The sequence below is a fragment of the Chelonoidis abingdonii genome, chromosome 1 (genome assembly GCF_003597395.2).
Source record: "Chelonoidis abingdonii isolate Lonesome George chromosome 1, CheloAbing_2.0, whole genome shotgun sequence".
In the NCBI taxonomy this organism is placed as follows: Eukaryota; Metazoa; Chordata; order Testudines; family Testudinidae; genus Chelonoidis; species Chelonoidis abingdonii.
Genome location: NC_133769.1, coordinates 148,240,920 through 148,250,292, shown reverse-complemented (window position 1 = coordinate 148,250,292; position 9,373 = coordinate 148,240,920). Strand labels below are relative to the sequence as shown.

At 46.7% G+C, this 9,373-nt stretch overlaps 1 protein-coding gene across 10 annotated transcripts in view; it reads right to left on the bottom strand.

Moving 5' to 3' along the window:
• Positions 1–9,373, bottom strand: part of LOC116833757 (uncharacterized) — a 660,803-nt gene that overhangs the window by 414,948 nt on the left and 236,482 nt on the right. The window lies entirely within an intron of this gene.

Below are 9,373 nucleotides of genomic sequence, written 5' to 3'. Positions count from 1 at the left end.
ACCCCCAAGTAGAGAGATCCAGCTCCAGTGTAAGCGAGGCGGTCAGCCAGGTGAAAGATCAGCGCATGCTCCGTGCGAGCCCGCTGGGGGGGAGACCAAAGTTCTGTTGTACGCCAGTCGTGTGAGCCGGCCCTGGGCATGAGCACAACTGCTGCTCCCCGGGGGTGGGAAGGTTTCTGCCAGCCTGGGCCCCGCCCCCTGGGCATTGGCCCGAGCCTCTGCCGTCCCCCAGCGCCCGCCCGCCCCGGAGCCCCGGGGAGCGAGAGACCTTCCGAGAGGGTGACTGGCGCGGCCGGCGGCGGGAGGGAGTTAAATTGGAGTCCTGTCTCCTGTTTGTGTGCCACTTGCCCTCTCGCCCCAGGTGCAAAGTCGCTACGTCATACGTTCTGCCCCCTTTTTCTTCTCTGGTACACGGCTTCAACCTCCGGAGGAGATTCGCCCCACGCTGATCAGCGCCCCTCTGCGTCCTCCGATTTCCCCCTCCGACCCGTCTCTCGAGATACCATTTTCCCACCTTCAGTTTGCGAGTTTGTGAATCATACGTTGTTTTTGCAAATGATCTCCAAGGGTTGGTAATATAAATACCCTAAACAATTTGCCCCCACTATCTCCTCTAATTTGTCCTATTTCCAATTGCAATGATTGCCTCTGAGATTTTTTTCCTGTTTCATCTACTATGAGTAAAGATACTCCACCAGAAAATCTCAGAATTTTACACCTTTATTCATCATGCGCTTCTTGAATATTGGAGTATAAATTTTGCTGAATGTTGCTACAGTCCTGGTTTCCTCTCTTCTTTCATTTAATTTCCAGATATCTGATTGTGAAACCCCGAGAGATTTATACTTCTCATTCATCTCGTGATCATTATAACTGATTAATAAAATCCCTTTGATTTTCCATCTTTCCTCTCCTATTATTTATGCATAGGGCCCATCTCATTCAGCCTCTCTTCATTTCCTATTTGTTTTTCAATTCAATTAAAAATTCTCATTTCATATTTGGGTGCTGGTCCCCATGTTCCCTCATCCGCCCAGCACCCTCCGCAGCCTTTTGATAGTTGGTGGGCCTTACAGTTGTAATGATGAAGTTTGTCTCATTTTCCCCCTTCCAGGGCCATCTGCTCTTAGTTGCCTTTGCTCTGCTTGATTAAGAGGATTTTGTCCCTTAGAATCACTGGGGACATTAGGGTTTGTCCTTTTTGTTTCACCTCTTCCTCCATCCATCGCTCCCTCCTTTCTCTTCTTCTCTTGCTTCTTTTGTCCTTTCTCCTGTTCCCCTCCCAGAGATGGGGAAGTGCTTTGCAGCTCCCACTGTGGGATGTCCACCCAAAAATGTGGGGCTGAAATAGTACTCGGGCAGTGATCCCCACCTGTGACCTGGTGACCTGGGCCATCGTTTGAGCTCTCTGGTGAGAACCCTCAGCCTACCATCCTCAGTCTCTACCCTGATTGGCTGAGCAGGGGGTTGTCGGGGATCTCTCTTATCCCGGACGGCTCAGGTTTCATTGTCTGACTGCAAAGAGACCAGCAAGGATCCAACTATTAAGTTCTTTATTGTAGCATGCCATACAACAGAGAACTGCCCGTCTCACTGCATACAGAACCAGCCCCTACCTCTGCAGATGCAAACTGTTTTTATGAGCTACTCCTTCGCATCATCACTTATGTTGTGTCATCACTCTACCTTCCCAGTTATACTTTCCCAGCATACATTCCCTGCATACAAGAAAGGAACAAACAACTGTTTCTCTTGATAAACAGAGATTAATACAATGAAATACAAATTGTTTCAAAAAGTGTCTGCAAGCATTTTCCCCAGTCTCTGCAAGCATTCTCTTATCTAACAAGGTCATACAGCTGGCATGTTTACCCCAGCCAGTAAAATTTTTCAGTAGGCCTTGATCAGTTGCTAAGCTGAACTGGGTTGCTAAACAGAAATAGGCCAAAGCCACACTCATCAAGTCCCTGCTTTGTTCCTAGAGGACCCACTTGAGGAATGCAACTTAGATTATATGATAAGGTCACCTGACCTTAGGGGTTGTTCTGCACAGCTGAGCAGTTATGCAGCACCCATGTTTTATGATTACATAGAATATTAGGGTTGGAAGGGACCTCAGAAGGTTGTCTAGTTTAACCTCCTGCTCAAAGCAAGACTGGTCCCCAGATTTTTACCCCAGTTCACCAAATGGGCCCCTCAAGGATTGAGCTTACAGCCTTTGGTTCAGGGGGTTAATACTCAAACCACAGAGCTATCCCTCCCCCCCAAAGCAGTAGTAACCCGCACATAAAAATAACAGCACTTTTAAGCAAGTTATGCAGCCATCCACCTACATCAGGCAACCAGCTAAATAAATCACTCCACCAGGAGTTCCAGCTTGGTCTCTCCCCTCCATGATCCCTTGCAATTTTTTCAAGATGGTTTGCTTTTTCCCATGTGGTATTATAAACATCAGGAATATACACGCAACATTCTTGTCCTATTAAGGCACATGTCCCTCTTTGTGAGGCTAACAAAATCTCCAGGGCCATTCTATTTTGAAGAACCATTTGCCTAAGCTGTTTTTGTTCAGTAGCCAGATCAATGAGGGCCTCACCAGTGGTATTAGCCATTATTTCTAACACTCCTTGTGATTTCATTATACCTTGCTCTATACAGTAAGTAGCACCTCCACATGCAAAGAAAAGGGCTGCACAGGTTCCTGTCCAATCATTAAGTGCTTTCCAGGTAAGGGGTCAAGACCAGTCAACATCCTCTTTGGCACCTCGCACATTTCTTAAACATCCAGAAGGAAGGTGATCCCAATATAGGATAGGGGGTTCTAACCAGGCCAAATAGCATGACTCCTTTCAGGAGACAGGCAAGCTTAAATAAGCCTTTTCTCCACAAACCCAATAAACTTCAAACAAGGGATTAGATATAACTGATGCAATATATTGGGATTTGTAATACCATCCAGTCCAGGCAGCGAGACCATGAAAACTATTCGTAGCATTATCAGTACACTGACACACAGAGTACTCAGTACCCGAAGAATTAAAAGAATGCTTTTTAATGCAGCGTATGCGAATGATCTCTGAACGCTCCAGCACTGCGGTGCAATAGTGTGCGGTAGATCTGGTGCTATAAAGCTACCTATTCTGGCAAACACATGAGGTTTATCCAACACCAACCGATCAAACAAGCTGCAAAAGTTAGTAGGGAAAACATACCAGGACTTTCCAGGTCGGGGTAAACCTTGTACAAGAGTACAATCAGGTCCCCGTTTTTCACCAAAATGGATTTTATTAAAATAGGCTTTACAATTGCTAACTCCTACAGGCACATGTCCTGAACCGAGGAAACACCACTCACCAGGTCACTTCCACACAGTAAGGTATCTATTAATCTGGTTTTCTGAATCTGCCCAGGTTAGGTTCTGCAAGCCTGAGGAGTCCTTCCATGAAGGAGTCCATGGCATATTCATAGGGCTAAGAGGTATGGGGATCATGGGAAGACCTCGGTGACTATCTACTGACATTAAGGAGCATATCCAACACGAAATGTTATTCAGTGCTGGCATACGGGCTTTCATTTCATGAGCAAAGCGAATAAGGGCATTATGTTCATATCCCCTAGTTAATCCAACCACCACAAAATAAAAACAACAAACAATACACAAATGAGTCCACCAACTCCCCAGGCGACTATTCGTTGCCATTCCTTGGAGAACGGGCACCAGTATACTTCTTCTTGAGTTTTAGCCTCAGGTCACCCAAAACGGTAGCAGTCCATTTGTCCTGGACAGGGAGGTCATCTGCTTCTGGCTCATCTGGTTCGCGGTGGGGTGAACATGCGTGGCTCCCTCGAAGTCGGCACTTCTGGGGAACCCTTTACCAGGTCAGGCGCCCTAGCGAGGCTCCGTTTGACTCTGGTATGATGAATCCAAGTGGGAACTTCCTTGACCCAAACAGCAGTAGGGCTCACCAGGATCGTCTTGAATGGTCCTAGCCACTGGGGTAGAAGTGGAGTCTTTCGGTAAGTTTTGATCCACACTGGGTCACCTGGCAAAATAGAATGAACAGCTTCCCACGATGGTAAAGATTGAGACTGTGCTGAGTACTGTTGTAATGTAGTTAAATGTTGCTGCAATGCTTTTACATAAACTTTTGTTTCACAAGTCAGATCAGTGTCACTAGGCATTGAAACCAAAGAAGTAAAGGAAGGGGGTACATGTCCAAAAAGTATCTCAAAGGTGCTAGCTTAGTCCTAGAATTTGGGGTAGTCCGGGCAATATACAAAGCCAAAGGAAGAACTTTAGTCCATTTCGTCTTAAGTTCCTTACACAGCTTAGTTAGGGTGGTCTTTAGAGTTCCATTCATATGCTCCACCTGGCCTGAACTCTGACGATGCCAGGGGGCATGAAAAACCCATTTTGTCCCAACTACTTCAGTGAATTCCTTGCAAATTTTTGCTGTAAAATGCATTGTCTGGTCAGAATCAATTTTTTCAGGAGGGCCAAATCTTGGCATGATCTCATTAAGAAGAACCTTGCAAACTGCTTTGGCTATGGCTTAAGCAGTGGGAAAGGCCTCTACCCATCCTGAAAGTTGATCCACGATCACTAACAGATGTTTCTTTCCTTCTGAAGAAGGTAAATCAGTAAAATCAATCTGAATGTGCTGCATGAGCCTATGAGCCTATCTGCGCCCACCAGGTGGTGCCTGTTGGCCCGTTCCCTTAGGATTACATTGCTGACAAAGAATACAACTTTGCACTACTCTTCTGACCATTTCACTTAATCCAGGAGATACAAACTGCCTAAGAACGATTTGAACCATTTTATTTGCTCCTAGATTGGTGTTACTGTGAACCTTTTGTAGCACCTCACACTGATAGCTTCTAGGTAGGATAGGAGAGCCATCACATTCCCAGATTCCCACTGGAGTAAGTTGTGCACCCCACTTTTCCCATGTTGCCTTTTTAGTATCTGAAGCTTGTAATTGTCATTGAGCTAAGGGAGAGATCAGATCTAACTGGGCCACTTGTAAGGCTGTTACCTTGGCTGCCCCGTCAGCCAAGCGATTTCCCATTGCCACTGGCTCAGTCTGCCTGGTATGAGCTTTGCAGTGTATCACTGCAATCTCCCTAGGAGCCAGAATGGCTTGAAGCAGTTCAACAATTTCCTTTCCATGGGCAATCTGAGCTCCAGACGTAGTAATGAAACCTAGTTCCTTTCAAATTGCACCCATGGCATGACACACCTCAAAAGCATATTTTGAGTCTATATAAATATTAACCCTCTTCCCTTTAGCATGAAGCAGGCTGCGGTTAGGGCTTTTAACTCCACAGCTTGGGCACTCACCCTGGGAGAAAGAGCTTCCCCTATTAATACAGTCTGCCTATCAGTAACTGCGTATCCAGAGTGTCTGATTCCTTCACAAACAAATGCAGATCCATTCGCAAACAACTTTTCTTTTCCAATGTCCTTCTGCACCACAATAATGACAACAACTACTTCTAACTCCTTCACGTCCTCTGCCTCTCGCTGTATCTCCTCTTTCCCATCCATTCCATTCACCTCTGTTCCATCCACGACCTCTTCCCCTTCCCCGGTCATTGCTGCTGCCAACTGTGACACTTGCTCCTTTATATCCTTCTGCCTTTCCTTCCTTTTCTCTTTTTCTTTCTTCTCCCCTCTCCTATTAAACACTCTAATAGCAATGTTAACTACCTCAGGCAAACTTTTTCCTTGCATACCGTTTGGATGCTCTCTAAATCTCTTAGCAATATCCTCCGCACATTATGACATGAAAACCGTTTTAACCATCTCCTTTCCATGATCAGTTTCAGGATTCAAATTACCATGCTTTCTAACTCCACAAATCAGTCGAGCACAAAAATCAGAGGGGTGTTCTTCTGAACGCTGAACACAAGCAGTCACCTTCCTCCAATTTGGAGTAGATTCCCCTGCTTCTCTAAAGCCTTTCAAAACAGCTTTCAAAAAATTATCCAAACTTGTCTTGCAAGCTGAATTGTTGGGATCCCACTTAGGGTCATCAATTGGCCAAGGTGTATTCAAATGACCTGCAGATTTTATTTTTACTTTTTGTCTTTCATCCTCTGTCAGGAAAGTGTCTAATAACTGATTTACATCTGCCCAAGTGGGCACATGAATGGAAAAGATTGTGTGGAACATTCTTTCCACTGCTTCAGGATTGTCTCAGGCATGGTGTGCTGCCAATTAAGCAAATCTGAAGTTGCAAACGGGATATGGGTAAAAAACATCTCGTGTCCCCCAGCAACCAGTGGAACCGCATAAGTTCTCAACGGGGCTTGTACTATCAGAAGTGTCTCAGAAACATCCTCCCTCATGGAGTTAAGTAACCTAGTAGGGATCCACAAGAGTGAGGATGAGGGCTGCTGTAATATTGGGAGTGTTTGAGAAGCAGCCCCTGGCCAAGTTTGCAAACGGCTGGCTGAAGGCTGCACAGAGGATGTGAGGCTCCCCGATCCCTCTGAAGATGAGGGAACATCACCCTGAGCCCCCCGCCCCCGCCCTTGATTCTCCTCTGTCAATGAACTGTCCCTAGCCTGCTTTTGAATTCTTGCACTCCGTCGGACAGGGGGAAGAACAGGAACAAAGTCCTCCTCCTCCCAGTGTAGCTCTGAGGCATATGGTGGGGGATTTTTACAAGAACTCTCCATACAAATAGCTACCTGTCCCTCCATGGGTTTATAATTATACCACACAAACAAATAATCCATTTGTCCCAGCCTAAGATTGACCAAAATATCCCTTAAGGAGTTCATCCTATCTGTGGAGAAGGTTCCACCCTCTGGCCAGTCTATAGTCAGGGACAAATGAAAACAAATGATACCCATTGGATCCAACACAAATGTCTCATCTTAGCCTTGGACAATACGGCCGTCCTGGATATATCCTTCCAGTCTCTCTGAATGAGAGATAATAGGGCATCACCCGGGCATTTACTGCCACCTTGTCCCATTTTCCTGTACCGATCACTCACTTGCCTAGTTCCCGGGACTCCTGCTCAAAGGCAGGTGGACGTTGCTGGATTTAAACGGGCTCAGGCTGGTTCAAGAGATGACACCTTATTGCCAGCGTGAGATCCAACTCCTGGGCAAGGCTCCTCTCAATCGAACGATGTGCGCTGCATTGCGTCGGAGACAGACCCCCCTCACCAGAGAGTCAGATGGGTCCCATCTGGGGTGCCAAATCTGTCAGGGTTATCTCTATCCCAGACTTTTCAGGTTCGTTGTCTGACCACAAAAGACAGGCAACACCAGCAAAATCTGATACCAAGTTCTTTACTGATGTATGCACACAAACAACAAAGAACAGCCCATTCTCCACAGAAAACCAACCCCCCTTCTGCAGATTCAAACTGTTTTATTAGCTGCTCCGTTGAGTCATCACTTACGTCATGTCATCACTGTACCTTCCCGGTTATACTTTCCCAGCATACAAAACAAAGAACAACTGTTATTTCTTAATTATCTTCATAGTTAGTATAAAAAAGTACAGATTGCTTCAAAAAGCTTCTGCAAGCATTTTTCCCAGCCTCTGCAAGCATTCTCTTATCTAGCAAAGTCATACAGCTGCCTACCCCAGCCAGTAATTTTTTTTCAATACACCTTGTTGGTTGCTAAGCAGAAGTAGGCCTTGCTAAGCAGAACAGAGCCATCAAGGCAAACTCATCAGAACTGATTATACACAGGGTAACTCCATTGTCTTCACAAGGGCCTGGTCTCACAGTGGAGGCGGGGCATGTGAGCTTGTTGCAGCGCTGCTGCTCAGGGATAGGAACCTCATGGCACCCCAGTCTCCAAAATCATTGAGGCTGCACTTTCTGCATGACTATGTGCTACCTGAGGGGTGTGTGGGAATTGGTGGCCTCTGCTGCAGGTGATGGGAATATCAGATACTTAAAGCCATGGCCTAGAGGAGGGAAGTGCCTAACTCCAGAGTCTGCAGCTGCCTAGGGCCAGCACTGAGGACTTAGAGTCCCTAGTGCTGCTGTTGCAAGGTTCAAGCATCCTCAGCTCTGGCATTGCCACCCCTCCTGCGGCTGGTAGCTGCAGCTGTCTAAGGCTGGCCTCTGGCAATTGGCCCCATGGCTGTAGCCAGAGAAACTGCAGGTGGCTCTGTGACTACTGGGGGCCATTAAGCTAGAGCAGCTAAAGATACTGGAGTTAACCTCAAGGAACAGAGATCACCAGTAGGAAAGGAATGTCAAGGGCAGCAGGCAAAGAGGAAGCAGGTCAGGCTGCAGAGGGAGCTTCCAGCTGAGTGGGAGCATGTCCAAAGTAGAAAGGAAACAAGTATGGGGAGAAGTGGTGGTGATCACGTAGCAGACTAACATGTAGATGGAAGCAGAGGGAGAAAGGCTGGTGTCTTCAGATTCCCAAGGGCTAAGTCCTCACTTTGAGGAAATGGTGTTTGCAGGTGGCTTGCTCACATGGCAGGATGGGTGCTGAGGGAGGGATCTGTCAGAATTGATCAGGTATCTGCTGGCTTCAGAACTTTGAACTGAGACTAGGACCATATGCAGGACTGGTGACATGGGGAGGTACTAGAAACATGGCTAGAGAAGGTCTGAATGAGGTAGGAGATAAATCTGTGGGACGTTTCCTTGATCACTATGAAAGTTCTACTCACTGTGGACACTGGTAAACCCACATGGGTGTACAGCTCAATAAGAAAACCTGTGGGCTGAGGGAGCTGTATATGGCAATGCATATAGTCATGGAGATGTGTGTGATCAAAATGAAAAATGTTTCTGAGATTCAGTACCGGGTATCCTATGGCACCAATGGCACTGCCTCACCAGGCCCACACTCGGAGCCCACAATGCCTACATAGGGGCCCACAAATACATTTGGTGCCAGGGCCCACAAAAGGCTAATCCGGCCCTGACTCCCCGAGCACTATTTCAGCCCCACATTTTTGGATGGACCTCCCACAGTGAGAGCTGCAGAACACACACACACACACAGTGTTGGGAGGGGAACAGGAGAAAGGACAAAAGAAGCAAGAGAAGAAGAGATAGGAGGGAGGGAGGGATGGAGGAAAAGGTGAAACAAAAAGGACAAACTCTAATGTCCCCAGTGATTCTAAGGAACAAAATTCCAGGTGCGCAATAAATTTCTGCCTCCTTAAGCTCATGTTTTCCATGCCTAGAATTCAACTCTCACCAGATGGATCAGACTGAACAGGTTTCAAACCTCAAGGAGGCTCTTACCTTCTAACCAGGGATGGCTGGTCTCTAGTAAAATCACTAAAAGAGAAGGATTACTCGCTTCCTTGCCCTATTCCTCCCTTAGTTCCTGGGTTTCCTGAAGGTGACAGGGGCCTAGTGGTGTGAGTAGG